This window comes from Coenobita brevimanus, chromosome 110 (assembly GCF_032717465.1).
Source record: "Coenobita brevimanus isolate Jiangsu-jjx chromosome 110, ASM3271746v2, whole genome shotgun sequence".
Lineage (NCBI taxonomy): Eukaryota > Metazoa > Arthropoda > Malacostraca > Decapoda > Coenobitidae > Coenobita > Coenobita brevimanus.
In genome coordinates this window covers 20,201,348-20,228,643 of record NC_137063.1, presented here as the reverse complement: position 1 = coordinate 20,228,643, position 27,296 = coordinate 20,201,348, and positions in this window count along the sequence as shown.

Below are 27,296 nucleotides of genomic sequence, written 5' to 3'. Positions count from 1 at the left end.
TGTATGCTGACAAGGCATGGTTTAGAGATGCAGGACTTCCCCGGATGTTTGGGGATCTCTCTCTCTCTCTCTCTCTCTCTCTCTCTCTCATAAAGCCATTCGGTGGTTGCATGCTTTTTTTTTTTTTTTTTAACTGGATGGTTTAATCTCCGTTAGAACAACAGTAGTCCTGCTCGATATTCACACACACACACACACACACACACACACACAAACACACACACACAAACTACCATGCGCGCGTCTGATGAGAGCAAGAACTTAACTGAGAGTGCATTTTTGCCAGCTTGTATGTCTGAACCCATGGCCACTGAGGGGTTAAAAAGTAATGCTTATGGTTCGAACCACATCCTCGTCATCGTCGTCGTTATGATCATCGTCCTCCTCCTCTTTACTCCCCTTCAAGAAATTCACCACCATAAACACTGCCATCCAGGTGAATATTTTTTACCACATTTTCTTTGTTTTGGAGTTTTGCGTAACACGTACTCCTCACGGATATACGAATATATATATATATATATATATATATATATATATATATATATATATATATATATATATATATATATATATATATATATAATATATGTATATATATATAGCCCCCTGGGGGTAGGGGGGTTTTCAAGAATACTCCCCCAGTATCCCTGCTTGTCGTAAAAGGCGACTAAAAGGGTTGGCGGAGGGTTAGTGCCCCTCCCCGGAAAACAACTAACTAAAAAAACAAACAAGAAGCCTCGGACAAGGACTGACCAAACGTTGACGACCCAGGACCGGACAAAGGACTTGGTAATGTGTACATGGAATGTAAGAGGAGCGAATGATGAGGTGAAAGAGAGAGAGATTGTCCAGGTGCTTGAGGATGCGAAAGTGGATGTATGTGGAATAACTGAAACAAAATGGAGAGGAGAAAGTGTGAGAGAATGGGAGTATGGATGGGGTATATGTGCAGGAGTAGATGAGAATGTGAGGGCAAAGGAAGGAGTGTGTATAGTTGTGAGTAAAAGATGGAAGAAGAGCATAAGACAGTATGGATCAGTTGGGTCAAGGATTGTGTGGGTAAAGTTGAAAGTTGGAATACAAATGTGGGCGATTGTGTGTGTGTATGCGCCAACGCAAGATCGTGCTAGAAGAGTGAGAGAAGAGTTCTGGACAAATGTGGAAGTGTGCATGGAAAAGTTTGGAAGGAATGAGAGAGTGTTTTTGATCGGTGATATGAATGGTAAAGTTGGTAATGTGAAGGTGGATGGAATAGTTGGTGAGTGGGGTGTGCCTGCTGAGATAGATGAGAATGGGAGTGCGTTAGTGGACATCTGTGCTGGGAGGGGTTGGTAATAGCCAATACCCTCTTCAGGCATAAAATGATCCACAGGTATACATGGCGAGTGATGAGAAGGGTGGGTGGTGAACTGAATGAAAGGAAGGCAATGATTGATTATGTGTGTGTGGATGAAAGGATGCGAAGATGTATATTGGATGCAAGAGTTTATAGAGGTTGGGGGAGTGGCCTTTCTGACCACTACTTGGTGGTGGCCAGAATTAGGATGCAAGTAAGATGGAGGAATAGAAGAAGGGAAAGACGAGAGGAAGGAGTAGTTGCAAGGAGAGTGGAAAGGTTACAAGAGGATGAGAAAAAGGCAGAGTATAAGAGAGAAGTGGAGGAACGATTGGGCAAATATGAATTGGAGCAGATGGGAGACGTGGAAGGTGTGTGTAAGATATTTACAGAAGAAATATGTGCAGCATGTGATGTGGTGTGTGGAAGGAAGAGAAGATGGAGGGGGGTGCAAGGAACAGCGTGGTGGACTGAAGAGGTGAAACAGGCTGTGGCACAAAAGAAGAAAGCATACAATGAATGGATGAGAAATAGGGGCGTGGAAGAAGTTGAGAGGCAGAAGAGAGAGTTATATGTGGAAAGGAAGAGAGAGGTGAAAAGATTAGTAAGAGAGAGTAAGAAGAGAGTGGATGAGGAATTTGGAAGGAATTTGAGTGTAAAGTGGAGGGACTGTAAGAAAATGTTCTGGAGGGAAGTGAAAAGAGTAAGACAGGGTGGAAGTGAAGTTAGCAGGGGAGTGAAAGATAAACATGGTAGATTACTAGTGGAGAAGGGAGAAAAAGTGAGCAGATGGAGAGAACACTTTAAGGAATTGTTGAACGTAGAGGATGGAAGTAATGCGAGTATAAGTGGCTGGGGAATGGCTGGGAGAAGGAGGGAGGTGAGAAGACAGGTAGAAATCAGTAGGATAGAGATTGTGGAAGCAATGAAGAAAGTTAAATCGGGGAAAGCCCCAGGAATTGATGGAGTGTGTGGTGAGATGCTGAAGCATGGGGGAGAGATAGTAGTAGAATGGATGTGGAAGATGTGCAGATTGGCCTGGGAGGAAGGTAGAGTCCCGGAGGATTGGAAGTCAGGTATAATTATTCCCTTGTACAAAGGAAAAGGGGAAAAAGAAGTGTGTGGTAATCATAGGGGCATTTTTCTTCTTAGTATAATAGGAAAAGTGTATGGTAGGATACTTATAGACAGAGTTAGAGAAAGAACAGAGGAATTAGTTGGAGAAGAACAGGGAGGCTTTAGGAAGGGAGGAGGTTGTGTAGATCAGATATTCATTCTTAGATCTTTAGTGGAAAAGTTTCTAGAGAAGGGAAAGAAGTTGTATGCGGCTTTCATGGATTTGGAGAAAGCATATGACAGGGTGGATAGACAAGGATTGTGGAAAGTGTTAAGAATATATGGAGTAGATGGGAAGTTGTTGAATGCTGTGAAGAGTATGTATGATGGTGCTAAGGCTGCAGTGCGTGTGGATGGTGAACTAAGTGAATTTTTCTCTTTGAAAGTTGGTTTGAAACAGGGATGTGTCATGTCTCCATGGTTGTTCAATCTGTACATGGATGGGGTAATAAAAGAGGTACAAGGTAGGGTAGTGGATGTTGGAGTGGCCCTGGTGAGAGAGGATAGTGTTTGGAAACTCCCTGTACTGTTGTTTGCAGATGATACTGTGTTGTTGAGTGAAGATGAAGGGGAGCTACAAGGCTTGGTGGATGAGTTTGAGAGAGTGTGTAAGAAACGGAACCTAAAGGTGAATGTAGGGAAGAGTAAAGTGATGGTCTTAGAGAGAGGTGAAGTCAGTGAATGTATAGCGAGGTTGGATGGTGAGGAATTGGAAAATGTGAGTACGTTTAAGTATTTGGGTAGTGTGATGAGTAAGGATGGAGGTTTGGAGGGTGAAGTGCTTGAAAGGGTACAGCAGGGAAGAAAGGTTGCTGGTTCCTTGAAAGCAGTGATAAGAAACAGGGAAGTGAGCATGGAAGTAAAAAAGTTACTACATGACAGTATTGTGATACCAACTCTAACGTACGGAAGCGAAGCTTGGACGTTGTTGGAAGGACACAAGTCAAGAGTGAGAGCAGTGGAAATGAGTTATTTAAGAGGAGCTTGTGGAGTCACGTGGAGAGACAGGCTGACGAATGAGGATATAAAGGAGCGTTGTGGTGTTGATGTGGATGTGATAGGAAGCGTTGTGAGGAACACACTGAGGTGGTTTGGCCATGTGGAGAGGATGGAGGGTGAAAGACTGACGAAGAGAGTGTATGTGAGTGAGGTGGAGGGTGGAAGAGGGAGGGGGAGACCGAGGATGAGATGGAGGGATGGGGTGGAGAGGTATATGAGAGAGGGGGGTGTGAGTTGGGAGCAGGGTAGTGAAATGGCGGGGGACAGGGCGACTTGGAGGCGATTTGTTTGTGGCCACCCCAAACGGGATTGAGGCGTCTGGCAATAGATAGATAGATAGAGAGATATATATATAAAAAATATGTATATATATATATATATATATATATAAAATATATATATATATAAAATATATGTATATATGTATATATATATATATATATATATATACCAGAGAGAGAGAGAGAGAGAGAGATATTGTACATTATAATAAACTTTCGTTTTATCACTACGTCAATTTTAGAAAAATAAAGTAACACACATGCTGCAGTTCAGTATATGTTGAAATGTTTTTAACCACTTCACTGATGTATTTTTCATGTTTATTATTGCTGGTACTAGACAAATTTTGTTCAGCAGTAACAGTGAAGTAATTAACTAAGGTCATATCCAACTCATCCTGTTCGATAAATCTCTCTCTTAAGCTTCATGATTAAATATAAAATAGAACATTCGTCATGTGAACTGAAAGGATTATTGGCTGTAATACTATTGGCTTCACTAATTGAGATAAGTGATGTGTATGTAATCTCTCTCTAATTGAGCACAATACAGTTATATAAACCAGTATGTAGCGCTCTTTCCCGCGAGCTTTTTTTTTTTTCCTTGTTGCAGATTCCAATTCCATTTCTGTCGCAACAGCCTTCACAACAGCCAGCATATATAAAAACGAATTACGTGTGGAAAAGGATTTATCGAGCATTAAAATTAACACTGTTTTAACTCGGCTGAAACACGCAAAATCCTTGAAAAACGCATTTTATTATTGCAAATTACACAGCGTTATGGTGTGATAATGATTTTGTGGAAAAAAAAATGAGTTGATCACTGTAGCATTTACAGAAAATAATCTCTGCTAAAGCTTTCTTGGGTAAAGAAATATTAGCCTCTGAAAAACGCGATGGTCGGATTGCTTAACGTAATTTCCACTCATACGCCGGCAGTAAATTTCGCTCGCTGGTAATATCAAAGTCAGTGTGAAAGTGGTTTTGCCGCACAGTGATTGAAAATTTTAGTCGGGGTGAGGGAAAATACTGTGACTGCTTCGGCCAAGGGATGTCTATACTATGGTTAACTAGCTGTCGGCACACGTTTCATTCACCACGTGAGGGAGGCATATGTAGCTTTCAGTATTTCTTCCAGTACTAGACGTCTTTCATAATTTGAATGAAATCGTTTGACGAGAGTGAGAATATAATAATAATTACATTGTTCGGTGGAAAGTGTTAGATATACTCTTTAGTTATTCCTTCTGTATGAGATGTCTTGCCGACGCTGAATGAAATCGCTTTCAAATAACATGAATAATTTATTTTTAAATGTGACACAGTTGAACGACATTGTGTCGATGAAGCCCGTTTTCGCCGCGGGTTACTCAGATAATAGTCTTCTTACAGTGTGTAACTGTATACAGTTGTATGATTTATTTTCACTTTCCTTCTTATAACCTACCCACCTCATGCATATTCCTGGGAGTATAATTTTAGTGGTGGTGGTACCATCTCTTTCCTCCTCCTCTTTATCTCCATATTCCTCCTCCTTCTCCCTTATTTTAACACATTTGTACAGTCCTTCCCTCATTCTTTTTCCATTTTTTCTGTTTTCGTTCCTCCTCAGTTCTCCTGCGTTTGTCTTTATAATACGTAATGCTAACATCAACGTCTTCCACTCAATTATATACCTAAGTAATCATAATCATCACTCTGACCTCTCTCTCTCTCTCTCTCTCTCTAGGAATAGGGTGATGTATGGTCCAAAAAAAAAAAAAGACAAGATCAAGAACTATCAAGAGCGTGCCCAGTGAATCTGGCCCGACACTAATTCACATAATACTGAAAGTTTCATAATCCGGGGTTCACTTTATAAATCTAGCCATCTGCACATTTTTTTTTTCTTTAGGGGAAGGTAGTTTTCTTTATAACGTAGATGCGCTATTTTTTTTTTCCCAACGCTTCTCTGCTTTTCTTCATCTTTGGACAACGACTCTTTTCATCTTCCACATTTTCTTTTTTTCGTCCATTTCCATAGCCTATACTTCGTTTCTCCTTTCTCTCTCCCTTCGTAACCACTAGAATATTTTTACATACATTTCCTTCTCTTCTTTATCCTCTGCTTCTCCAAAGTAACATTTGTTGACTATTTTTTATTTCCCTGTTCCCATTTTATGTTCTCACCCTCCATTTTTTCCGTCTATTTACCTACTGTTGTCTCCAGTTACATTTAGTTTCCTTCCTTTGCCTCTGCTACTTTATCTATTCTTTTTCTTCATGTTTTTATATATTTAGTCTTTCGTTTCCTCTTTCCTTTCTGTAAGGTCCCTTCCTCTGCTTCTTCAATTTCTCTTCCTACTCCCTTCCCAATTCACCCTACTTCTTCCCAATTCACCCTACTTCTTCCTGTTTCCTTCCACCCCATTATCTGTTCTTCTGCCTCCCTGTTTTCGTTGATTGTCTTTTTTTCTCTTTTTCCGATACTATTCCTCCTATTATTGTTTCACTCTCCGCTTTGCACCCAGTTTTGACCTTTTGTTTCTTTCCTTCCTCTGTTTTCGCTCTCCTCCTCCTCCTCCTCTTTCTTCTCTCCTCCTTTCCCGTTTCATTTTCCCTTTTCATATCAAGCATCTCCACACCCATTCAGGGATGCTAGATTCTTGCAATCAAAAGTAACGTAAACATACCTCAAAAGTAGCGGATCTCAACATAAAGTATGCCCAGTATTTTTAAATAATGTTTGCCCGTGTGAACATGTGAATGTGTGTGTGTGTGTGCTTTCTCATTAATACAGTTCTTGATTGTTCCTTAAATTTTCTTAACTTAAATATTTCCGTCTTGAGCTAACACTGCTTCTGCCATCTTTCTTATGAATTAAAAGAAAATATGGTTTTACCGGTTAACTTAACTATTTTCTTTCCTATTTAAACTAAATGAAATTATGCACTTGTATCTTATTTCATTTATAGATTTACATCGCTCAGTAGGTTTTCCCTTTTCTGTATTCATATTCTTTTTTTCTATAGACTGATAATTTATAGTTGTGTATGGACTTTGTAGGTTCAAATCATGAACAGCTCAAAGCTTTTTTTCTTTTTTTATAATCGATGTTTTGAGTTCTGTTCCTTAACCTAGTTTTAACAACTGTGAGTCGTCAATATCACGAGGCGTCCCGACAACTTACGAATATGTTGGAACGGTTGTCATGGTGACACCCGACAATGTATCCATATGTTTTGCAATTGCGAAGTCCGTCATTTGCAAATTTTTCAAGTTTCACGGGTGATTTTTGGTAGGCATATGTGGGATACCTTCCTCTACCCAACGCCAGGCAGGAATATTGCCTGGCCCCACCTGACCCCCCCCTCCCCCCCACACGCCATTTTCTTGGCAACTCACCTGTTAGCAGTGACCTGGCCAGTAAAGACATGTCGCACTATGGTCTCTCCAATGATGAAATTCAAGGCGAAAGTGATTCCCGAGGTGGAGGACAAAGGAAAAAAGAAGCCAGAGGAAGAAACAAGAAGTGATGAGGCAGTAACATCATAAAGGAAGTTGCCATATGTTGATGTTTTTGGTGAGTGAACAATGCTTGTATCGCCTATATTATTGTGAGAAAAGCAATATACTCTTGTGCTACATAAAAATTCGTACCAAATAAATAAATATTTACATATAATGAGTGTTTTGAAATAGTTACCCATCCCAAGAAGATGTTTTCTCTGGAGCCTGGCCTGAGAGAACACGGTACCAAGGTGAGAGGTTCTGTTACCTGTATTGATATTTCTAAATTCAACTGAGCACTCTCTCTCTGAATTTTCGAAGTTTCTCATAAAAAGCAGAGGTTTTAGCAAATAAAAAAAACTTTTCTAAAATCTGCCGGGATTTGGGGGGTCATTGGTGAAAAATTTGCCGGGATGGGGCGGTATATACTCGTTCAGCTAACACATTACATACTGGGAGATTGTATGCATTTAGTGCAAACTCTGCAAACTCTTTCATCATAACTTCTCCAGCATTTTTTTTTTTTTTACGTGATTCCATTTGTCCATGACAGCGATCCAGTTGTGGGTACAGTATATTGCCATCATAAACGTAATTCCAATCAATAGTCAAAATCTGATGCCAGTGACTCTCAGTTTAAGTTATCTTACCTTGATCAGCTAGTTCAACTGGCCTTGTGTGACTACGAGCAGTGAAAGGTTCTTTACGTTTCCTTACATTTCATCATTTTTGGTAGGGGAGCAAGTAGTTCCTTCTGTGCTCTGATAGGGACTTTGTAGCATCTAGACTGAAAGTTTAGCATGTCTTCCTCTGAAATTAAATTGGCCTTTCCCTTGTTGCCCAAACGATAGATAATTCATGACCATGGTTAGCTTTTTAAGTGGGAGAAAAGTTACAGTGAAACTCATGTCAAATTCCAGTTTTGCACTGTCATGATGCAAAATTCTGAGCATTTGAAGAGTACAATTTGTCAGCACTTTAATAAGACTACAGTGAACAGCTTCTTCCTTTAAAAAAGCAAATTCATCCTTTCAAGATTACTCAAAACTGATCTAAAAACTGCCAGATACCCTTCCTAGGCATGAACAGAGTACATAGAGTGATGCCCTCTTGATATACTGTATAATCACATGAGAAAACAGCAATCTGACATTGAGTCTTTAGTGGGCACCGCTGATCATGGATTTTTTCAACACAGCCACTTTTGGCTAGCCAAATTGTACCTGACAGAAGTAGCAGTTGAAAAGGTTCTTCTCCATCATTAACCCGCCGTGTCCCGGCAAATTTTTCACCAGTGACACCCCCTACCCCAATCCCAGCAGATTTTCAAAACTTTTTTTTTTTTTTGGCTAAAATCTCCGCTTTTTATGAGAAACATCGAAAATTCAGAGAAAGTGCTCAGCTGAGTTTAGAAATGCCAGTACAGGTGACAGTACCCTCACCCTTGTTACTGTGTTCTCACAGGCCGGGCTTGTGAATTGGTAAATATTTATTTATTTGGTATGAATTTATTTGTAGTACAAGAGTATATTGGTGTTCACACAATAATATAGGCAATATAAGCGTTGTTCACTCACCAAACACATCAACATATGGCACAATCCTTTACAACATTACAGCCTCATCACTTCTGCTTGTTTCTTCCTCTACCTTGTTTCTTCCTCTACCTTGTTTCTTCCTTTGTCCTCCACCTCGGGAATTACTTTCGCCTTGAATTTCGTAATTGGTGAGACCGTGACTTGACATGTCTTTACTGGCCAGGTCACTGCTAACAGGTGAGTTGCCGAGAAAATGGCACGTGGGGAGGGGGAGTGGGGGCCAGGTGGGGCCAGGCAGTATCACCGCCTGATGGCGGGTAAAGGCAGGTCTCCCACTTATGCCTACCAAAAATCACCCGTGAAACTTGAAAAATGTGCAAATGACGGACCTCGCAATTGCAAAACATACAGATACATCATCGGGTGTCACCGTGACAAAACGTGGTGATGTATCCATACATCAACGGGACACCTCGGGTTAAAGAGCTTACACATGTCCAAGTAAGCCTCTCTTCTCAAAGAACATATGTGAAATTAGTTGTTCAGTTCTCTCTACATATATTAAATAATTAATGGAAATTCGTCTGATGCATGAGAACAAGCCAGGTGAAGAGAATAATTTGCATATTTTACAAGAAGTAGTTTTAGAATATCCTTTTTCATTAACCTGCCAAGTCCCATAAATATGTATACACATTGCAACGTTTTGTCACGGTTACTCCCTATGATGCATTTACATATTTTGCAATTGCAAGGTCCATCATTTGCTCATTTTTCAAGTTTCGCGGGTGATTTTTGGTAGGCGTATGTGGGAGACCTTCCTCTACCCGCCGCCAGGTGGCGACACTGCCTGACCCCGCATGACCCCCCCCCCTGCACTCCAGTTTCTTGGCAAGTCACCTGTTAGCAGTGACCTGGCCAGTACAGACATGTCACACCATGGTCTCTCCTCCTCCGATGATGAAATTGAAGGTGAAAGTGATTTCCGATGTGGAGGACAAATAATACGTGGCGTTAGAGGAAGAAACGAGCAGAAGTGATGAGGTAATGTCGCCAAGGAAGGTTCGGTATGTTGATGCGTTTGGTGAGCGAAACAATGCTTTTATCGCCTATATTAGTGTTTAAAAAACAATATATTCTTATACTGCATATAAATTCGAACCAAATAAATAAATATCTACCTATTCTGAGTGGTTTGTAATAGTTACCCCTCCCATAGAAAATGTCTTCTTTGGAGCACGCCTCCAGAGAAGTCGGTACCAGGTGAGGGGAAGGTCACGTGTACAGGGCACTTCTAAGCTCAGGTGAGCACTTTCTGAATTTCCGATGTTTCTCATAAAAAGCGAAGGTTTTAGCCAAAGGAAAAAAAGAACTTTTCGAAAATCTGCCGGGACTGGGGGGGTCACTGGTGAAAAATCTGCCAGGATACTGCAGGTTAACAAGCACATCAGCTGATAACACGCACATAGGTTTCAAGCTCCATCAGTCCCTATTGCAAAACATTAGTTCAGATCAAACCCAATTTCCCCCAAGTAATTAGTATTCTGATACAAGGCCTCTGTTGTAGTGCTGGTATTCCAAATCGGTGGTTTATTTCAACGCCAATTTCCCCAAAATAATCTTTAACATGCTGATAAAAGGCCTCTGCTGTGGTCCTGGTATTGCAAAACAGTGGCTTAGATCAACCCGAATTTCCTTATTAAAAAATCTTTAATGTGCTGATACAAGGCCTCAGCTGTGATGCTGGTGAATGAAATAAGGCCCTCAAACCGATAAATAATCTTATTATCTTGCATTGTAAAACCGAACACAAACACACACACACACACACACACACACACACACACACACACACACACACAAAAGTGCTTTACACATGCAATGTCCATTGACTCATTTATGATAAAAGGAGGAATCCTTCATGTTACTAACTAGTTCTATCATGAATGTTGGTGATATCTATCTATCTATCCATTGCCAGACGCCATAATCCCGTAAGGGGTGGCCATTTGACTTTGAGTTATTTGTTTTACGGGGAAAGTGGGTTGGTGGTGATATCATTTTCTTTATTAGAGATTTACACTTTGTTCATTTTTTTTTTAAATAACAGAACGGAGGAAAGAAAAACAAATGAATAAAAAAAAAAAAATCTATACACCAGATTACTGGTGTCCTCTGTTCATAAAATATATGTAACAGTTAGACCTGAACAGATGTGGGTTGAAATTTGGAGGGAAACAACACTGGGGAAGCGAGTTCCAGAGAGATGCAGTTCGGGGAATGAAAGAATTCTGATAGGCAGAAGTTCTGCAATATGACTGATTGACATTCCAGTCATGAGCGCTACCAGATGCCCGTGCAGCACGAGGGAAGGCATGGAGAGGTGGCACCATGGACACAACTTCATCTGAGCATTTGCCAAAAAACTATCTGTAAAATAATGCAAGGGAGGCAACATTCCTTCTTACTTGCAGGGGAGGTAGTTTATTTGTAATGGCAGGGTTATTAATATTTCTAATAGCTTTGTTCTGAATTTTGTCTAGTTGTCTTAATGCAACCTCTCCACAACCATTCCACAAGGGTGAGCAATATTCAAGCTGAGAGCGCACATGACTCTTATAAATTATAGCTAACTGCTCATCAGTGAAGAAGTTACGGACTCTGTACAATAATCTAATTTTTTTTGAGGCGGTTTTAGCAAGTGATCTAACATGAGAGGTCCAGCTGAGGGCATTGTTAAGTGAGATGCCAAGAATTTCAATACTTTTGGAGATGGGAATATTAGTAGCACTGAAGGTAATGTACGAATCTGGCAATATCTGTCTATTAGTAAATTGTATATATTTAGTTTTGCTAGCAATAAAAGAGACAAGGTTGTTACGTCCCCATTCACTGATCGTAGATAGGTCTTCATTTATGGAGATGGCTGTACTGAGTTGAGAGGTAGAGATATTAGACTTTGTAAATGGGTGTCTGAGTGTGAATAATATATGTAGTGTTGAGTCATCTGCGTATGAGTGAATGGGATTGTGGGTGACAGATAAGAGATCATTAATATGAACCAGGAATAGGGTTGGCGCCAGAACTGACCCCTGCGGCCCGCCGGCGTTAATTGAGTGGAAATTGGAATATACATCATCTACTTTTACTCTTATTTTCCAGTCACTAAGATATGAAGAAATCAAAGGATCAAAAGACGTTAGTCAATAGCAAGGGAGTCTGGACACGAGGGAACGGTGCCATACTCTGTCGAAAGCTTTAGAAATATCAAGAGCTACTGCATGAGTTTCTCCATGTACATCAATTGATTGATGGATGGTATGGGTTAGGAGATTGAGTATGTCAATGGTGGATCTTTCTTGGCGAAAATCATATTGTCTATCACTAATTAAGTTGTTGGATTCAAGATGTTTAACCATGTGCTTATTAATTAAAATTTCAAATACCTTACCAAGAGAAGATGTGACAACTATTGATCTCTAATCAGAGGGGTCAGAGGAACCTCCTTTCCTCGGAATATTGGCTTCTTTCCATGAATTTGGGAATAAAGAAGTACGTATGCATAATCTGAATAATTTAGCTAGAACAAAGGCAAGTTCAGGGGAACACTTTTTCAAAACAATTGGAGGAATTCCATATGGTCCTGGAGCTTTGTTGGTAGGTAAACTGTCTAGGATGGATTTTACGTACCTTGTCAGTATTTTAAGTGGGGCAATTTCGGGAGAGTCCAGTTCTAGTACTGGGACGTTCTGGCTGGTATTGTCTATGGTAGAGTTTCTGGCAAATATACTGGCAAAAATATCCACTTTCCCACGCGGGTCATTTGTAATGTTCCCATCTGAAGATTTTAGTGAGGGAATGGAAGATGACTTGTTAAAGTTATTACAGAAAGAATTAGGAGTTGACCAGAATATTCTATTGTCATTAGGGTTGTTAAGTAGTTTTGATGCTTGCTATTAAAGAAAGTTTGATTTAGCTAGATTTAATACAGCTTTTGCATGATTTCTAGCAATTTTAAATTGAGAGAGTGATTCAGATGTTTTTTATTTTAAGTAAGAGTTATATACTATTGACTTTTGGGCTGTTGCTCTGGCACAGATGCCATCAAACCATTTTGGAGAGTTCGATCTTTTAGTGAACTGTTGACTTGGTATGAATAAATCCATACCAGCTTGTATTAAGTCGCAAATGTGGGACTGGGTAGAATTGGGATCACTAGAGAAGAAAGACTGCCATGGAATGTCAGCAAGATAATTTCTAAATCCATCCCAGTTTCCCCTATCAAAGTGCCATCGGGTCACCCTGACAGGTTCAGACCGGGGAGGTGTGGGGGGGTTAACTAATGAGGCTTTGATGAGATTGTGGTTAGAGGATCCAAGTGGTGATAGTACCTCTATCCTGTATTGATCTGGATTATTTGTCAAGAATAAATCCAAGAGATGGACATTATGGTCAGGATTATCAGGTATTCTGGTTGGTTGCTTTACCAGCTGGGTGAGATTAAACGATTCTGCAAACAGCTCACACTCTAGACCAGCGTCGTCAGTCCTGGAAGAATTTTTTTTTTTTTTTTTTTTAATAACAGAACGGAGGAAGGAAAAACAAATGGAAAAAAAAAATAATCCATACACCAGATTACTGGTGTCCTCTGTTCATAAAATATCTGTAACAGTTAGACTTGAACAGTTGTAGGTTGAAATTTGGAGGAAAACAACTCTGGGGAAGCGAGTTCCAGAGAGATGCAGTTCGGGGAATGAAAGAATTCTGATAGGCAGAAGTTCTACAATATGGTTGAGTGACATTCCAGTCATGAGCGCTACCAGATGCCCGTGTAGCACGAGGGAAGGCATGGAGAGGTGGCACCATGGACGCAACTTCGTCTGAGCATTTGCCAAAAAAATATCTGTAAAATAATGCAAGAGAGGCAACATTCCTTCTTACTTGCAGGGGAGGTAGTTTATATGTAATGGCAGGGTTGTTAATGATTCTAACAGCTTTATTCTGAATTTTGTCTAGTTGTCTTAATGCAACCTCTCCACAACCATCCCACAAGGGTGAGCAATATTCAAGCTGAGAGTGCACATGACTCTTATAAATTATAGCCAACTGCTCATCGGCGAAGAAGTTACGGACTCTGTACAATAATCCAAGTTTCTTTGAGGCGGTTTTAGCAAGTGATCTGACATGAGAGGTCCAGCTGAGGGCACTGTTAAGTGAGACACCAAGAATTTCAATACTTTTGGAGATGGGAATATTAGTAGCACTGAAGGTAATGTACGAATCTGGCAATATCTGTCTATTAGTAAACTGTATATATTTAGTTTTACTAGCATTAAAAGAGACAAGGTTGTTTTGTCCCCATTCACTGATTGTTGATAGATCTTGATTAATGGAGATGGCTGTACTGAGTTGAGAGGTAGAGATATTAGACTTTGTAATTGGATGTCTGAGTGTGAATGAACTATGTAGTGTTGAGTCATCTGCATATGAGTGAATGGGATTGTGAGTGACAGATAAGAGATCATTAATGTGAACCAGAAATAGGGTTGGCGCCAGAACTGATCCCTGCGGCACGCCGGCGTTAATTGAGTGGAAATTTGAATATACATCATCTACTTTTACTCTTATTTTCCTGTCACTAAGATAAGAAGAAATCAAAGGAACAAAAGACGTTAGTCCATAGCAAGGGAGTTTGGACAGCAGGGAACGGTGCCATACTCTGTCGAAAGCTTTAGAGATATCAAGAGCTACTGCATGAGTTTCTCCAAAAGATCAGTTGACTGATGGATCGCATGAGTTAAGAGATTGAGTATGTCAATGGTGGATCTTTCGCGGCGAAAACCGTATTGTCTATCACTAATTAAGTTGTTGGATTCAAGATGTTTAACAATATGCTTATTAATTAAAGTTTCAAATACCTTACCAAGAGAAGATGTGACAGCTATTGGTCTGTAATTGGAGGGGTCAGACGAACTTCCTTTCTTCGGAACTGGGTGGATATTGGCTTCTTTCCATGAATTTGGGAATAAAGAAGTACGTATGCATAGTCTGAATAATTTAGCTAGGACAGAGGCAAGTTCAGGGGAACCCTTTTTCAAAACAATTGGCGGAATTCCATCTGGGCCTTGAGCTTTGTTGGTAGGTAAATTGTCTAGGATGGATTTTACGAATCTTGTCTGTATTTTAAATGGGGCAATTTCGGGAGAATCAAGTTCCAGTACTGAGACATTCTGGCTGGTATCATCTATGGTAGAGTTTCTTGCAAAGGTACTAGCAAAGATATCTGCTTTCCCACGTGGGTCATTTGTAATATTGCCATCTGAAGATTTTAGTGGGGGAATGGAAGATGACTTGTTAAAGTTATTATTGAAAGAATTAAGAGCTGACCAGAATATTCTATTGTCATTAGGTTTGTTAAGTAGTTTTGATACTTGCTTTTGAAGAAAGTTTGATTTAGAGAGATTTAATACAGCTTTTGCATGATTTCTAGCAATTTTAAATTGGGAGAGTGATTCAGATGTTTTTGATTTTAAGTAAGAGTTATATGCTAATGACTTTTGGGCTGTTGCTCTGGCACAATTGCCATCAAACCATTTTGGAGAGTTTGATCTTTTAGTGAATTGTTGACTTGGTATGAATAAATCCATACCAGCTAGTATTAAGTCGCAAATGTGGGACTGGGTAGAATTGGGATCACTAGAGAAGAAAGACTGCCATGGAACATCAGCAAGATAATTTCTAAATCCATCCCAGTCTGCCCTGTCAAAGTGCCATCGGGTCACCCTGACAGGTTCGGAATGGGGAGGTGTAGGAGGGTTAACGAATGAGGCTTTGATGAGATTGTGGTCAGAGGATCCAAGTGGTGACAGTACCTCTATCCTGTATTGATCTGGATTATTTGTCAAGAATAAATCCAAGAGATGGGCATTATGGTCAGGATTATCAGGTATTCTGGTTGGTTGCTTTACCAACTGGGTGAGATTAAATGATTCCGCAAACAGCTCGCATTCTAGACCAGCGTCGTCAGTCCGGGCAGAATGCAATAACCATTCAACATTGTGTATGTTAAAATCACCCAAAATGATAATTTCATTGTCAAGGGCAAGGTCAAGGTTACTCAACTGAGTGGATATGGAATCAAATACACTGGGTTCCGAAGAAGCTTTGGGGGAACGATAAACTACACAGATATATTTGGCAATGTTTTGGCAATTTAATTAATATAATGAGTAATGAAAACTGGATGAAGTGAAGTTTAAAATAGTATCAACTGCATATTGAGATTTGATATAACAACAAGTGCCGCCCTTGTTGCAAAAGTTTGTAAGGAGATGGTAACCGGGAAAACAAAATGGAGATTTGTGGTTCTGTGAGGAAAAGGGCCAAAAGGGATATGGACTGAAGGAAAAAATGAACTGAGTTTAAATTTGTGGTAAGGCCGCGGATGTTGGTAAAGAATAAGGCCGTACCGTCACCTCTTCGCCAATGAGCATTACCGGAAATAGCAACAGTCGCTGCCGGCACAGTCACTTGATGGCGACCGGGAGGACCCTGTGCCTCCAGCCCTACCCTGCCGGTGGTGGCAATCCGAGGTACCACCTCATTTGATTGTAAAATTGCAGCGGCCATTACTAAAGATGTGAATAGAATGCAATAACCATTCAACATTATGTATGTTAAAATCACCCAAAATGATTATTTTGGTGCTAAGGGCAAGGTTAAGCTTACTCAACTGTGTGGATATGGAATCAAATACACTGGGTTCCGAAGAAGCATTGGGGGAGCGATAAACTACACAAATATATTTGGTAATATTTTGACAATTTAGTTTATATAATGAGTAATCAAAACTGGATGAAGTGAAGTTTAAAATAGTGTCAACTGCATATTGCGATTTGATATAACAACAGGTGCCGCCCTTGTTACAGAAGTTTGTAAGGAGATGGTAACCGGGAAAACAAAATGGGGATATATCAGTAGAGGGTGAGATTTGTGGTTCTGTGAGGAAAAGGGCCGAAGGAGATATGGACTGAAGGAAAAAATGAACTGAGTTTAAATTCTATCCAATCCAATGCTCTTACAAGTTGAAAAAGATGCCATATCACACAAGCGATCAATGGAATTCGCTGAAGAGTGGCAAGCACCATACGTTGAAAGCTGTAGTTCAGCTTTTCTTTTTTCCTCCATTCGAAAAAGCTGCTTTCAGACTCGTCTGTCTACCTCTTATTTTTAACATATTCTGCTTTTGCATCACAGTCACTATGTTTTTTAACACCTGCTCTGTGGCATGTAAGTTCTGTCTTACACGCTGTGCAACAGGCTTTTGTGCGATCATTTTTCACCTCTAACCATTTTTCAAACAAAATGTATTTCAACTATGAGCTCTGAAAGGCTGTGCCAATTAAATCACATCCCCATAGTATAAACACCACAAACGTGAGAGTTTTACGTAACTCTTCTACTTTCCCCACTCCCTCTCTCCTATTCTCTCTTCCCCCCCCCCCCAGTTTTCCCTTTCCTCCTTCACCTTCTCCGTCCCAGGGAACCTTCACACATAGCACTGATGGAAGGGAAAGGAGCGGCATGGGAGGGGAGTGGAGTGAGGAGGGACTATTAACAACGCTAAGAGCCTGCGCCTACTAGGGACGTACCGGTACACTTAATACCACAACTGCTGCTGCTGCCACTGCTGCTACTATCACTTCCAGAAATGTGGGAGGTTATACAAAGAGACGGTTTGGATGATATGATTATGTACGATTATATGAGATAGATAGAAGAGAAAGAAAATGAAAGAAAAAGGGACAGAATAAGAGTTTTGAAAGGGAAAGGCATGAGGAACAAAGTGTTAAGTGAAGGGAAGAATAGGAATGAAAATGACGATAAAGACAAGGATGAGATAAAAGAAGTGTGTATGCATTGGGCGAGGGGAGGACGGAAAGGGAGACACTGAATAGATGAAGGAAAGGGAAGGCCAGGAATGGAGAGGGAAGAAGAGGAGAGGGAAAGCAAAGAACATTCTGCAGTAAAGAGAATAATTGCTAGTTATAGGAAGGGAATAGATGGAGAGAAAAGGAACTGAAAGAAGGCACCAGACCGTAGAATTGTAACATTGTCTTAACGTACAGCTAGTGGTTTGATGATGTATATGCTTTGATGTATTGCTGTTGCACGGTGCTGTTGTAGGAATGCTCAACATGGCTACTGAGAGCATGCTGTTGTCAGGTCAGAGTATTTGCAAGTTCAGTAAAATGCTAGCGACACTTTGTCATCAGTTGAACAATCTGCTGCCTGTTCTCAAGTTCTAAGGGCAGGATAGAGAGATCAGTGGCAAAGAAGTCTTCCAGGCAGTAGGACGTCAACAGTTGTAGAGCTGTCTACAATAGAAGACATTTATCGTGATATCACAGCCACGAGTCATGTAGTACAAACAATGCGCATGATTGGCAAAACATTAGCCGTGCTGCCCAGACGCTACACAAGGAGCCCTGTCATTTTTCTTCAGGATACTGTCGTGCATGGTCACTAACTGCACAAATCGCTTCAACAAGTCTGTGGCTATGTCGTGGCATAGGATATCCAGTGAGGACTGGAAACGATTATTTTTTAAACTTGGGCTCAGTTACCTTAACTGTTTTGTAGGATAAGTTAGCTTGTAGTCAGTGAAGCAATTTTCTCTTGACCTTGGCTAAATCAGCTAAGTTACCTTATATAATCATTTGCCAAGGGCTTGGGAAATGGGCAAGAGGAGCTATTTTCACCTTTCATTCAAACTGGATATTTTTATTTTATCCTAAAATTAACATGCACACACATCTCACTTTGGAATGCATCTTTTCTCTTAGCTTAAAACACTTCCTCTGGTGATGATTAAGAATATCCTAGATATAGCATTTGTATAATTAAACTGAGTGGCTTTTGCCACTGCAGGCTATACTCCATCGTGCCCAGTCAGGGACCACACCACTGTGATTAGTGATTCCTGATAATAATACCCATTGGGTTGGGTTATTCACATAACTTGAGCATAGCTTTCTTTTTATGCAAGGAAGAAAGAACCAAAGGCCAGGAGCCAGGACATTGTTCCCTCCAAGGAAAAAAAAAAAGACACCAGAAAGCCAAAATCAAGATCTGTTCATTTTGAGATGCCTGGACACAATGTCTTTGAAAGACTGGAGACCATAGGCAGTTGGAAATACAGACAGGGGAAGACAGATTCAAAGCTGACCTGTCACATACATGAATGGCTGGGAGTAACGGTTAACTCTTGCATTAGAGAGCTGGAGAGAGAAGAGATGAGAGTTTGTTGCTAGACGAGAGCTACGCACCCACCATTGTGGTGGATCGATGCAAACAGACAGTTCAGAGGAGCAGTGAACAGCGAAGTGGCGATAGAAAAGAGATAAAGATGCAACAGTGTGGCGAAAACACAGAGGTTGAAGGAAGCCTGTAAGAGGAGCAGAGTTAATGAGAAGAAAAGCCTTTGACTCAACCTTGTTGAGATTAGCTGCCTGTGGGGAGCCTCCCCACATATGAGAGTTGTACTCTACACAGGGGCAAATAAAACCCGTGTATTAAGTTAACAACTGTGCATGGGTAAAGAAGGGGTGGAGTCGGCTTAACACACCTAATCTCTAGGAGGCAAATTTTACAAGAGAGGTAAAATGACTTTTCCAAGATAAATCCCGAGAGAATGAAACCCCAAGTATGTTTAAAGATGATGTAAGAGTGAGTTAGATATTGTTAAAAATTACGGGATACTCCTGTAGAAGATTTTGTTGGACTGACAGATGCAAGAACTGAGTTTTTGATGCATTAAAAACAACAAGATTACATTTACCCCAATCAGAGTTATGAGCCAAGTCAGACAATTGGTGTACCATAGCCTCATCCCTTGTTTGCTGAAGTAACTGCTTAGATGGGAGCTGTGGGAAGCAAATGAAAATGCGAAGGGTGGAGTCATCGCGTATGAATGGATAAGGGATAGATGTACAGCTTAGAAGGTCATTGATAAATAAAAGAAACAGAGTTGGTGATCGGACAGGGCCCTGAGGAACACCACTACTGATAGCTCTAGAAAACGAACAGTGCCGTCTAGAAATGGAGCTATGGAACGACTAGAAAGGAAGCTAGAGATAAGGACACAGATAAAAGGATAGAAATCGTAAGAGGGCAATTTGGAAATTAAAAATGTATGCCAGACTCGATCAAAAATCTTTGAGATGTCAAGTGTAATGGCAAAGATTTTGCCGAAGTCCCGAAATAAGGATGACCAGGAATCTGAAAGGTAGTTAAGAAGATTGCCAGTGGAGTGTCCCTAACAGAATCTAGAATGATGGTCAGAAAGAAGGTTGTGATAGGAAAGATGCTTCTTTTTTTTTTTTTTTTTTTTTGTGAAGAATAGACTTGAAAACTTAAGAAACACAGGCTATCAAAGCAAATACCTTACCAAGAGAAGATGTGACAGCTATTGGTCTGTAATTGGAGGGGTCAGACGAACTTCCTTTCTTCGGAACTGGGTGGATATTGGCTTCTTTCCATGAATTTGGGAATAAAGAAGTACGTATGCATAGTCTGAATAATTTAGCTAGGACAGAGGCAAGTTCAGGGGAACCCTTTTTCAAAACAATTGGCGGAATTCCATCTGGGCCTTGAGCTTTGTTGGTAGGTAAATTGTCTAGGATGGATTTTACGAATCTTGTCTGTATTTTAAATGGGGCAATTTCGGGAGAATCAAGTTCCAGTACTGAGACATTCTGGCTGGTATCATCTATGGTAGAGTTTCTTGCAAAGGTACTAGCAAAGATATCTGCTTTCCCACGTGGGTCATTTGTAATATTGCCATCTGAAGATTTTAGTGGGGGAATGGAAGATGACTTGTTAAAGTTATTATTGAAAGAATTAAGAGCTGACCAGAATATTCTATTGTCATTAGGTTTGTTAAGTAGTTTTGATACTTGCTTTTGAAGAAAGTTTGATTTAGAGAGATTTAATACAGCTTTTGCATGATTTCTAGCAATTTTAAATTGGGAGAGTGATTCAGATGTTTTTGATTTTAAGTAAGAGTTATATGCTAATGACTTTTGGGCTGTTGCTCTGGCACAATTGCCATCAAACCATTTTGGAGAGTTTGATCTTTTAGTGAATTGTTGACTTGGTATGAATAAATCCATACCAGCTAGTATTAAGTCGCAAATGTGGGACTGGGTAGAATTGGGATCACTAGAGAAGAAAGACTGCCATGGAACATCAGCAAGATAATTTCTAAATCCATCCCAGTCTGCCCTGTCAAAGTGCCATCGGGTCACCCTGACAGGTTCGGAATGGGGAGGTGTAGGAGGGTTAACGAATGAGGCTTTGATGAGATTGTGGTCAGAGGATCCAAGTGGTGACAGTACCTCTATCCTGTATTGATCTGGATTATTTGTCAAGAATAAATCCAAGAGATGGGCATTATGGTCAGGATTATCAGGTATTCTGGTTGGTTGCTTTACCAACTGGGTGAGATTAAATGATTCCGCAAACAGCTCGCATTCTAGACCAGCGTCGTCAGTCCGGGCAGAATGCAATAACCATTCAACATTGTGTATGTTAAAATCACCCAAAATGATAATTTCATTGTCAAGGGCAAGGTCAAGGTTACTCAACTGAGTGGATATGGAATCAAATACACTGGGTTCCGAAGAAGCTTTGGGGGAACGATAAACTACACAGATATATTTGGCAATGTTTTGGCAATTTAATTAATATAATGAGTAATGAAAACTGGATGAAGTGAAGTTTAAAATAGTATCAACTGCATATTGGGATTTGATATAACAACAAGTGCCGCCCTTGTTGCAAAAGTTTGTAAGGAGATGGTAACCGGGAAAACAAAATGGAGATTTGTGGTTCTGTGAGGAAAAGGGCCAAAAGGGATATGGACTGAAGGAAAAAATGAACTGAGTTTAAATTTGTGGTAAGGCCGCGGATGTTGGTAAAGAATAAGGCCGTACCGTCACCTCTTCGCCAATGAGCATTACCGGAAATAGCAACAGTCGCTGCCGCACAGTCACTTGATGGCGACCGGGAGGACCCTGTGCCTCCAGCCCTACCCTGCCGGTGGTGGCAATCCGAGGTACCACCTCATTTGATTGTAAAATTGCAGCGGCCATTACTAAAGATGTGAATAGAATGCAATAACCATTCAACATTATGTATGTTAAAATCACCCAAAATGATTATTTTGGTGCTAAGGGCAAGGTTAAGCTTACTCAACTGTGTGGATATGGAATCAAATACACTGGGTTCCGAAGAAGCATTGGGGGAGCGATAAACTACACAAATATATTTGGTAATATTTTGACAATTTAGTTTATATAATGAGTAATCAAAACTGGATGAAGTGAAGTTTAAAATAGTGTCAACTGCATATTGCGATTTGATATAACAACAGGTGCCGCCCTTGTTACAGAAGTTTGTAAGGAGATGGTAACCGGGAAAACAAAATGGGGATATATCAGTAGAGGGTGAGATTTGTGGTTCTGTGAGGAAAAGGGCCGAAGGAGATATGGACTGAAGGAAAAAATGAACTGAGTTTAAATTCTATCCAATCCAATGCTCTTACAAGTTGAAAAAGATGCCATATCACACAAGCGATCAATGGAATTCGCTGAAGAGTGGCAAGCACCATACGTTGAAAGCTGTAGTTCAGCTTTTCTTTTTTCCTCCATTCGAAAAAGCTGCTTTCAGACTCGTCTGTCTACCTCTTATTTTTAACATATTCTGCTTTTGCATCACAGTCACTATGTTTTTTAACACCTGCTCTGTGGCATGTAAGTTCTGTCTTACACGCTGTGCAACAGGCTTTTGTGCGATCATTTTTCACCTCTAACCATTTTTCAAACAAAATGTATTTCAACTATGAGCTCTGAAAGGCTGTGCCAATTAAATCACATCCCCATAGTATAAACACCACAAACGTGAGAGTTTTACGTAACTCTTCTACTTTCCCCACTCTCTCTCTCCTATTCTCTCTCCCCCCCCCCCCAGTTTTCCCTTTCCTCCTTCACCTTCTCCGTCCCAGGGAACCTTCACACATAGCACTGATGGAAGGGAAAGGAGCGGCATGGGAGGGGAGTGGAGTGAGGAGGGACTATTAACAACGCTAAGAGCCTGCGCCTACTAGGGACGTACCGGTACACTTAATACCACAACTGCTGCTGCTGCCACTGCTGCTACTATCACTTCCAGAAATGTGGGAGGTTATACAAAGAGACGGTTTGGATGATATGATTATGTACGATTATATGAGATAGATAGAAGAGAAAGAAAATGAAAGAAAAAGGGACAGAATAAGAGTTTTGAAAGGGAAAGGCATGAGGAACAAAGTGTTAAGTGAAGGGAAGAATAGGAATGAAAATGACGATAAAGACAAGGATGAGATAAAAGAAGTGTGTATGCATTGGGCGAGGGGAGGACGGAAAGGAGACACTGAATAGATGAAGGAAAGGGAAGGCCAGGAATGGAGAGGGAAGAAGAGGAGAGGGAAAGCAAAGAACATTCTGCAGTAAAGAGAATAATTGCTAGTTATAGGAAGGGAATAGATGGAGAGAAAAGGAACTGAAAGAAGGCACCAGACCGTAGAATTGTAACATTGTCTTAACGTACAGCTAGTGGTTTGATGATGTATATGCTTTGATGTATTGCTGTTGCACGGTGCTGTTGTAGGAATGCTCAACATGGCTACTGAGAGCATGCTGTTGTCAGGTCAGAGTATTTGCAAGTTCAGTAAAATGCTAGCGACACTTTGTCATCAGTTGAACAATCTGCTGCCTGTTCTCAAGTTCTAAGGGCAGGATAGAGAGATCAGTGGCAAAGAAGTCTTCCAGGCAGTAGGACGTCAACAGTTGTAGAGCTGTCTACAATAGAAGACATTTATCGTGATATCACAGCCACGAGTCATGTAGTACAAACAATGCGCATGATTGGCAAAACATTAGCCGTGCTGCCCAGACGCTACACAAGGAGCCCTGTCATTTTCTTCAGGATACTGTCGTGCATGGTCACTAACTGCACAAATCGCTTCAACAAGTCTGTGGCTATGTCGTGGCATAGGATATCCAGTGAGGACTGGAAACGATTATTTTTTAAACTTGGGCTCAGTTACCTTAACTGTTTTGTAGGATAAGTTAGCTTGTAGTCAGTGAAGCAATTTTCTCTTGACCTTGGCTAAATCAGCTAAGTTACCTTATATAATCATTTGCCAAGGGCTTGGGAAATGGGCAAGAGGAGCTATTTTCACCTTTCATTCAAACTGGATATTTTTATTTTATCCTAAAATTAACATGCACACACATCTCACTTTGGAATGCATCTTTTCTCTTAGCTTAAAACACTTCCTCTGGTGATGATTAAGAATATCCTAGATATAGCATTTGTATAATTAAACTGAGTGGCTTTTGCCACTGCAGGCTATACTCCATCGTGCCCAGTCAGGGACCACACCACTGTGATTAGTGATTCCTGATAATAATACCCATTGGGTTGGGTTATTCACATAACTTGAGCATAGCTTTCTTTTTATGCAAGGAAGAAAGAACCAAAGGCCAGGAGCCAGGACATTGTTCCCTCCAAGGAAAAAAAGACACCAGAAAGCCAAAATCAAGATCTGTTCATTTTGAGATGCCTGGACACAATGTCTTTGAAAGACTGGAGACCATAGGCAGTTGGAAATACAGACAGGGGAAGACAGATTCAAAGCTGACCTGTCACATACATGAATGGCTGGGAGTAACGGTTAACTCTTGCATTAGAGAGCTGGAGAGAGAAGAGATGAGAGTTTGTTGCTAGACGAGAGCTACGCACCCACCATTGTGGTGGATCGATGCAAACAGACAGTTCAGAGGAGCAGTGAACAGCGAAGTGGCGATAGAAAAGAGATAAAGATGCAACAGTGTGGCGAAAACACAGAGGTTGAAGGAAGCCTGTAAGAGGAGCAGAGTTAATGAGAAGAAAAGCCTTTGACTCAACCTTGTTGAGATTAGCTGCCTGTGGGAAGCCTCCCCACATATGAGAGTTGTACTCTACACAGGGGCAAATAAAACCCGTGTATTAAGTTAACAACTGTGCATGGGTAAAGAAGGGGTGGAGTCGGCTTAACACACCTAATCTCTAGGAGGCAAATTTTACAAGAGAGGTAAAATGACTTTTCCAAGATAAATCCCGAGAGAATGAAACCCCAAGTATGTTTAAAGATGATGTAAGAGTGAGTTAGATATTGTTAAAAATTACGGGATACTCCTGTAGAAGATTTTGTTGGACTGACAGATGCAAGAACTGAGTTTTTGATGCATTAAAAACAACAAGATTACATTTACCCCAATCAGAGTTATGAGCCAAGTCAGACAATTGGTGTACCATAGCCTCATCCCTTGTTTGCTGAAGTAACTGCTTAGATGGGAGCTGTGGGAAGCAAATGAAAATGCGAAGGGTGGAGTCATCGCGTATGAATGGATAAGGGATAGATGTACAGCTTAGAAGGTCATTGATAAATAAAAGAAACAGAGTTGGTGATCGGACAGGGCCCTGAGGAACACCACTACTGATAGCTCTAGAAAACGAACAGTGCCGTCTAGAAATGGAGCTATGGAACGACTAGAAAGGAAGCTAGAGATAAGGACACAGATAAAAGGATAGAAATCGTAAGAGGGCAATTTGGAAATTAAAAATGTATGCCAGACTCGATCAAAAATCTTTGAGATGTCAAGTGTAATGGCAAAGATTTTGCCGAAGTCCCGAAATAAGGATGACCAGGAATCTGAAAGGTAGTTAAGAAGATTGCCAGTGGAGTGTCCCTAACAGAATCTAGAATGATGGTCAGAAAGAAGGTTGTGATAGGAAAGATGCTTCTTCTTCTTTTTTTTTTTTTGTGAAGAATAGACTTGAAAACTTAAGAAACACAGGCTATCAAAGCAATTGGGCGATGGTTAGTGGGAAGGCAATGATCACCCTTCTTTGGGACGGGCTGCATGAGGGCAAACTTCCAGCAAGAAAGAAAGGTACAAGTTGGTAGACAAAGGCAAAAGAGTTTACCTAGACAGGGTGTAAGCACAGAAGCACGGTTCCTTAGGACAACAGGAGGGACCCCATCAAGCCCATATGCCTTATTAGTATTGAGGCCAGTAATGGCAGAAAATAAATCGACTAAGACATTTTAATGTCGGCCATGAGGAAGTCAGAGGGGGAAGTTTATGGAGGAACAGCATTGGAATCATCTAAGGCAGGATTAGAGGAGGAAGTCTGAATGAACGGTTCTGCTTTATCAGTAGAAGAAATAACTACAGAACGATAGGAATGGAAAAGAGGAGGGGAGGATAATTATTTATTCATTTTTTTAATGCAAGGAAGAAGGAACCAAAAGCCAGGAGTCCACAAACCTTGCCTTCCAAGAAAAAAACAAAAACAATGCAAAAGAAAGCCAAATTCAAAATCCGTTCATTCCAAAATGCCTGGACACTTCATTTGAAAGACTGGAAATCATAGGCAGCCAGTAGGAAATACAGACAAAGGGAGACAGTTCCAGAGTTGACCTGTTGCATAAATGAAGGACTGAAAGTAACGGTTGACTCTTTCATTAGAGAGTTGGACAGAAAAGGGATGAGAGTTTATTGCTAGACAGGTGCTACTCGCCCGTCGTAGAGATGGAGGAATGCAAGCAGACAGTTCAGAGGAGCAGTGACCATTGAAGTAGCGACAAAAAAGAGATAAAGATGCAACAGTGCAGCGAAGCGACAGAGGATAGGAGCCAGCAAGAGGAGGAGAGTTAGCGAGACGAAAAGCCTTTGACTCCACCCTTTTGAGAAGAGCTGTATATGGGAAGCCTTCCCACACATGAGAGTTGCACTCTACACAGGGGTGAAAAAAACTCGTGTATAAAATCAACATCTGTTCAGGGGTAAAGAAGGTTTTGGGCAAGGTGCCAGAAGGAGTGGGAAGAATTTGAGTTGGAGAAGGCAGCTTATTTTGCACAAATGAAATTATTTTTAGCAGTGAGAAGAACAGACTTATCATGATTCCGGGCAAAAACATAAAAGAGATGAGATTCAGGAGTGGGTTGGCACCGGTACCGTTTGTAGAGCTTTTTCTTCTTCTGAACAGCATAGAACAAGCGTAATTAATTTTTTTTTTTTTTTTTTTTTTTTTTTTTTTTGCATTAGTCATAGGAAATGAGAAAGGAATGTATGTTTCGATGGCCGTAAAAATAGCCTCCGCAATGTGCAAGACACACTTAGGTGGCTCTCGGCCATGGAAGCTATAATCATTCCTAGGAAAATTAAAGATGTACTGCCTGAGGGCCTCCCAGTCAGCACCTACAAAGTGTCACAACCGTCGCTTCTTTGGAGGGTCCATAGGCCTTACTGCAGCGATAGGACAGGTTAAGGTGATAAGTTGTGGTAGGAGGATGTAGGCTTGTTCACCAGGTGAAAAGTTTGCACATCTGTATAGTTACGCTTTAATGCTTGATCATGGTCAGTGAAGAAAATGCAACAA